This window comes from Diorhabda carinulata, chromosome 10, assembly GCF_026250575.1.
Source record: "Diorhabda carinulata isolate Delta chromosome 10, icDioCari1.1, whole genome shotgun sequence".
Lineage (NCBI taxonomy): Eukaryota > Metazoa > Arthropoda > Insecta > Coleoptera > Chrysomelidae > Diorhabda > Diorhabda carinulata.
In genome coordinates this window covers 5,264,227-5,270,226 of record NC_079469.1, presented here as the reverse complement: position 1 = coordinate 5,270,226, position 6,000 = coordinate 5,264,227, and positions in this window count along the sequence as shown.

Sequence of the window (6,000 nt, the reverse complement as noted above, 5' to 3'; positions counted from 1 at the left end):
AAATGGTCGAATGTTTTTTCGGAATATCTGGACATTGGAGCAACGTAGAACGGTCAATTCCGAATGGTACACCAGCATTTGTTTGCCAGAAGTGTTCGGAAAAATCAGGGAAGTCAATCGCACAATAATGTGAGCTCTCACAGTAAATAAAATATCGAATAGATGGTTCATCAAACGTATAGTACCTGTTTGGCACCCAATGACACCCGAAGATCAAAAATACATTGCGAGGTCAACGTTTTTCTACACCTGAAAAGCGATTGATGCATTCAAATCACATGTTTCGGAGGTATCCCAATTATAAATTTTTGTCTATCTCAAAATTTAAGTAGCACCCCGCGTATATAAATAAAAATTAGAGATTTGAATGAAATTCGATATTATAGAATCTAAATGAACTTGATAACTAAAACTAATAGTAATGAAAAGACTTTTCGGAGTCAGTTAAGTTCATAGTTTCCGAACGTCGCGTCGCGTTTAATTTTCAGCGGAAAATCCAAATTTGTAACATAATCTACAAGAAACTTTGACTTTCATCATTTTTTTTAACTTTAATCCTTCTAAGATATTTATTTAGTTGTAGGTTAGTTGTTTAATAGATTCTAGAAGTTCAATAAATGTTATTCGGCAGTTATTAACGATTTATCCGCGTATTTTTGCACTAAAGTTCAATACTATTAAACTTTTTATATTGATATGTCGCAAAGTTTATATATTATTACCTACTGAACAGGCGAATTTACGTGTTGAAAGTATGTGTTAGTAAAAAAAGATCAAATGTATTGTATTTCTGCTAGTGACATTAGTGTAAATAGCAATTTCATCGACTATAATTTTCTCGAGTTCTATAGTCTCCCGCGCTTTCAAAGATTGTCGCTAGAAACTTCTTCAAAGTAGCACAATTCGTTGAATCCATTGTTGGACGTCGCGTTTTCAGGTAAGCATTCCAGATAACTCCTTTTAAATAAACTGTACTGCCAAAAATAAGCCCGTTCAAGAAGCCGTTGGACCTTGACGTTGGTGAAGGGGCCCTTTAGTCGCTCTCCACGGGCCCGTCATTAGAAGGGGACCGATGCTAATTTTTATGGGCTTAATCAAACGCGACAGCAATCGTGCTGAAGTACCTCAAGCTCTTACCTTGATGGTTCTGAGCCAACAGAAACCACAGAACTCACTCACTACCCTTAAATCATCGGTTTCTATGTCGAACCTCTAATGGGCTCAAGCACCGCAACATCAGCGGCGCGAAGAAAAAAATTAGGCGGAAATTCAAAGTAGCAGCGACGGTACATGGCTTAAGAATACCGTATCCTGAGGTTGCAGAAACCGTATAACTATATTCGCAATAGGGTCCGGTGAAATCGGAATCTACAGTTGGCTGTGAGTTGAGCGGAACAACTGAAAAACAGTAACACGGATAAACAGCTGATGGATTTCAATCACACAGTAATTGGGGCCGATGTCCATCCGGTTACCTCAGTTTTTCCTTCTTCGGTTGGTTAAGAATCATCAAAACGTTCAAGATAAAGCGTCTTTAAAAGACAACGGCAATCGGTTAATACAAGTGGGGCACGACGGCCCTATCACAAGATATTTGTGAACGAAAACCAGGGAAAAGTTTTATTCCTAGAAAGTAACTAAATAAAATAACAATGTACTTTGATAAAAATATATTATTTATCGATAATACCACGTAGTATTTCTATAATCTACAATAACTATTTTATTTTGTAAACAAAATATTTCCTGCTGTTTGAACAAACCGTGCGTTTGTATACATCCCTTTCTTTTTTGTTTTAATTTTATTTGTGCAACAACAGTCTTCGTATCGGATTATTTCAATTTGAAATATTCAATTTACATAATTACTACTACATACAATTTCAAGTAAACAACTCACGAATTGATTGAACATCTTTAGAACAGGGTTAATTTGATCAACAAAATATTTTTATATATTATATGTTATATCGTATAAAAAGTCGGCAACTAAGTACTTTCGCTTTTTACTGGTTAAGTGCGCTGCTTTATTTTTCTAGAAACTTATGTTAGTGCTGTACTTTGCCATTTGTCACGTGATACTGGTCACATTGACGTTACTATAGAAGCAAATCGTGCGTGATTTTTATCGTTTCCGTAAGGGAAAGAAAGCTGCGACTCACAAAGAAATATGTATATAAGTTTATGGTGTTGATTGCTTAAGAGAGAGCACGTGTCAGAATTGGTATATCTGGAGATTTTTCCTTCAACGATGAACAACCTTCTGGTCGGCCTACTGAAGTATCGTACAACAATCGGAAAACACTTGAAATGTTTTAGGCTGGTTAAGAAGCCTCACGAATTGAAAAAATCAACATTTGCGATGAAACCGATCCTTTCTTGAAAATAATCATCACTGGTGATGGAAAGTGGGTCTTGTACAGTATTATAGTTCGAAAACGATCATTGAGCAAACACGATGAATCAGCACAAACCTCATCGAAAGTTGAAAAACAACAAAAAAAGAAAACAAATGAAGAAAAACCGACAGAATGACCAAATCTGAAAGGTTTAGTGTGTAGAGCTTCACACATCTTTGGCAACTCGTTGTAAACTATTGGAGCTTGGATGAGAAGTGATACCACATCCACCATACAGCCTTGATATGGCACCATCTGATTACCATTTATTTTGAAGTTTGTAGAATTATTTGAATGGTCAAACTTTCAGAAATGACGATGACGTTCAATCGCACCTGGTTCAGTTTTTTGCTGATAAGGACCAGATATTTTGAGCGCGGAATCATGTGAAACTAAAAGAAAAATGGTAAAAGTGTTTTATTTTATACTAAAAAACCGAAATTACTTTGTCGCCAACCAATAATAATAATCGTAAGCGTAGAAAGTACACAATAATCCTAATTATTTTAATTAAATAATAAATCAATCTCTAGAAAGGCAAATAATATAATTATTGAAGATATAATTCTGTGCAGTATTTTTACGAAAACTGTCTAAGCAGGAATGTAACAAGTATTTTGAAATTTTATTGGCACATGTTTGAAAACTGTGTTAAAATGATGTGAATTAAAAGTTAAAGTACATAAAAAGGCGCAAAAAGAGGAAACATAACATTTTATAGTATTCAAGTTTGTAACTTTTTTGTTTCATCAGTGCCGGATTAACCTAGGGGCTTGGGGGGGCTATAGCCCCGGGCCCCAGGTCCAAGAGGGCCCCATCATTTGGAAATCATTCTATATTTTTTGATGTGTTGATACCACAAATCTAAAGTATTGATATTATTTTGTGAATTTTTCCGGGTTTCCGAATTCCTTAAGGGGGCCCCGTCATTATTTTAGCCCCGGGCCTTATAAATCTTAATCCGGCCCTGTGTTTCATAGACCACTTTTGAAAATTTTGTTGGATCCGGTGGATCCGCCCTGCAGCTTCATTACTACCAATTTCCAAACCTCCAAAAAGGGAAGATTAGAACTATCTATGACAGCGGTCGGGGAACCGGGGTAAATTACCCCAAATGAGATACAATGAAAACAAAATGTGTTGTATGTATGAAGATACTGATTTCAGAATCTTTCAAAAAAAGTCAATTGAAGAAACATTTAGAAAATTTCCATTCACAGCTGTCTTCCAAACCGCGAGAATACTTTGCAAATTTAGAAATATATGTTAAAAGATAAAGATTGAATAGTAACTTGTTTGGTACATTTGATCAGCGTTCAGCATCATGGGCTAGCTTTGAAGTAGCCTGGTTGATTGCTCGAAATAAGAAACTATACACTATTGGTGAAGATTTCGTTAAACCAGCTGTTGTAAAAATCATAGAGATTATGTGTGGTCAAAAAGAAGCAAAGAAACTGAATTCAGTACCCTTGTCTGCGAGAATTGTGAAAGAACGAATTTCCATATTAAAATGTGAAGGAACAGGTTATTTTCGCATTAAACAGGCTAAATATTTTGCTATTCAGCTTGATGAGACAACTGATTTTAGTAGCAATTCACAGCTAATGGTATATGTTCGCTACAAAGGTGCAGATAATTTTGAAGAGGAATTGACAAGGAACAGAAGAAGATAGCTTCTTTTTGAAGGTTAGCTTTGGAAGATTGCGAAAATATTACTTTTGCTGACATCGAGGATACAATTGTAAGACATCTTCTGAAACTCAGAAAGCGGTTTTCAGATTACTTTCTAGATCTTGATACACGTACTGCCAGTTAGATTGTAGATCCTTCTAAACGTGAAATTGCTTTGATACCAGAAGAACCTTCAGGTTTGGCAGAAACAATTCTTGAACTTCATTCTAATACTGAAGCACGTATTCCATTTGAGAGTAAACCAAATATGTCGTCTTTTTGGATGTCAAAAGCTGCAACGGCTTCCAAAATTTCACATGAAGAGGCGGTTAAAAATTTGTTGTCATTTGGAACAACATATTTGTGCGAACAAGTCAAAAATCAATTAAACGCCGAAGACTGTGTTCAAATCGCTCTTACATGAAAAAGTTCCAATTTTGAAGCAATTTTATCGAACATGAAACAACATCAGTTTTCCAAAACGTGAAGGAAGAATGTTTTCAATTATCCTTTTTTTCTAATTTTTTTTTGTACCACCATTATTATTATTATTATTATTATTATTATAATTTGTTACAGTATCTCAAATTCTACCCAGATGGGTTTCAATTTATTATATACATTACTTATATTATTATTATTACCGTTATGTATTACTAGGTATCACATTGATAAATTGAATAAATGAATTGAATTGAATTAAATTTTTAATTATTGTTTTCTTTTCAAAATTATCATGGGGGGCTATAATATGAAAGAGGCGATTTCGTTTTTCTGTGCTCTTAGTCATGGAGTAATATATCAACTTACACAAAATTATTTTGGGGTAATGATTAAAAAAGTTCCCCAACCGCTGATCTATGGAAACGTTGTGGCCGAGTTTCAACAACAGTTTTCGAAAAAAAATAGGTTAGAATTGATTACTTGAATTATCTACCTATATTGTAAATATAAGTTAATGCAACATTTCAGTTCTTCACTATCAAAACCAAATAAATTTTAATGGATCCTCGATTACAAATTGTGGACCCCCATTTTTGATCACGCCCAACATAGATCCCCCGTCGAATCTCCCGTGGAGCCCTGATGGTTCGTCTGGACCACTTTGGGAATCCCGGAGGCTAATCTTTAGATTAGAAATTTAAATTGTGGATATAAATAGCTTTTGAAAAATAAATATTGGAAAATGTGTGTTTTTCAGCTTTACTTGAAGCGTAAAGTAACTCGTTTAATCTTGCGGGCGGGCCGCCAAGTCTCTCGGACCCGACGTTTGGAAAGTCAATCGGAAATTTTCGTAAAATCTCTGTAACGACCTAGCGGGTCGTCTACTTGTAGGTTTGTGTGACCCGGCGGCGCCTCGGTTCACATTTTGTTTTTACATCAGGCTTGTTTTATTTTTCTACGGTAAGTTAGGATAAATAACATTTATTTTGTTTAGCAGAAATGTCGTAAATTGTGATCCGAAGCTGATTCAGAAGAAGAGCCGATCTCGGAGCCGGATGACAAAGAAGAGGAGTTGACTTTTAAAGAAGACTTAGTAGAATCCCACAGTATAGATAGTGAATCAAAGCAGGAGTACCGAGAATACTAACTTTCATTGGTAAAGATGGAACCACGAGAAGGAAAAAACATTGTCCAAACAAAATAGTAGGAACCTGAAAGGAGAATATCATCGTTCGATTACAAGGCATCGGAAAATGTGGAAAAAACTCCAAAACAGCTACAGAATGTTGGTCAGTAGTTTTCACCGATAAAACGCTTAGCATTATAGTGGAAAAGACAATTCTCTACTAAGCAAGAGAGAGAAGAGGAAAACTCACGGAACTGTGTGAAATAAAATCTTTGCTTGGTCTATTATATTTAGCGGAGACTCTCAAAAGTGGACGACTTAATACAAAAGAGCTATGGCAAAGAAACGAACTTGGCATTG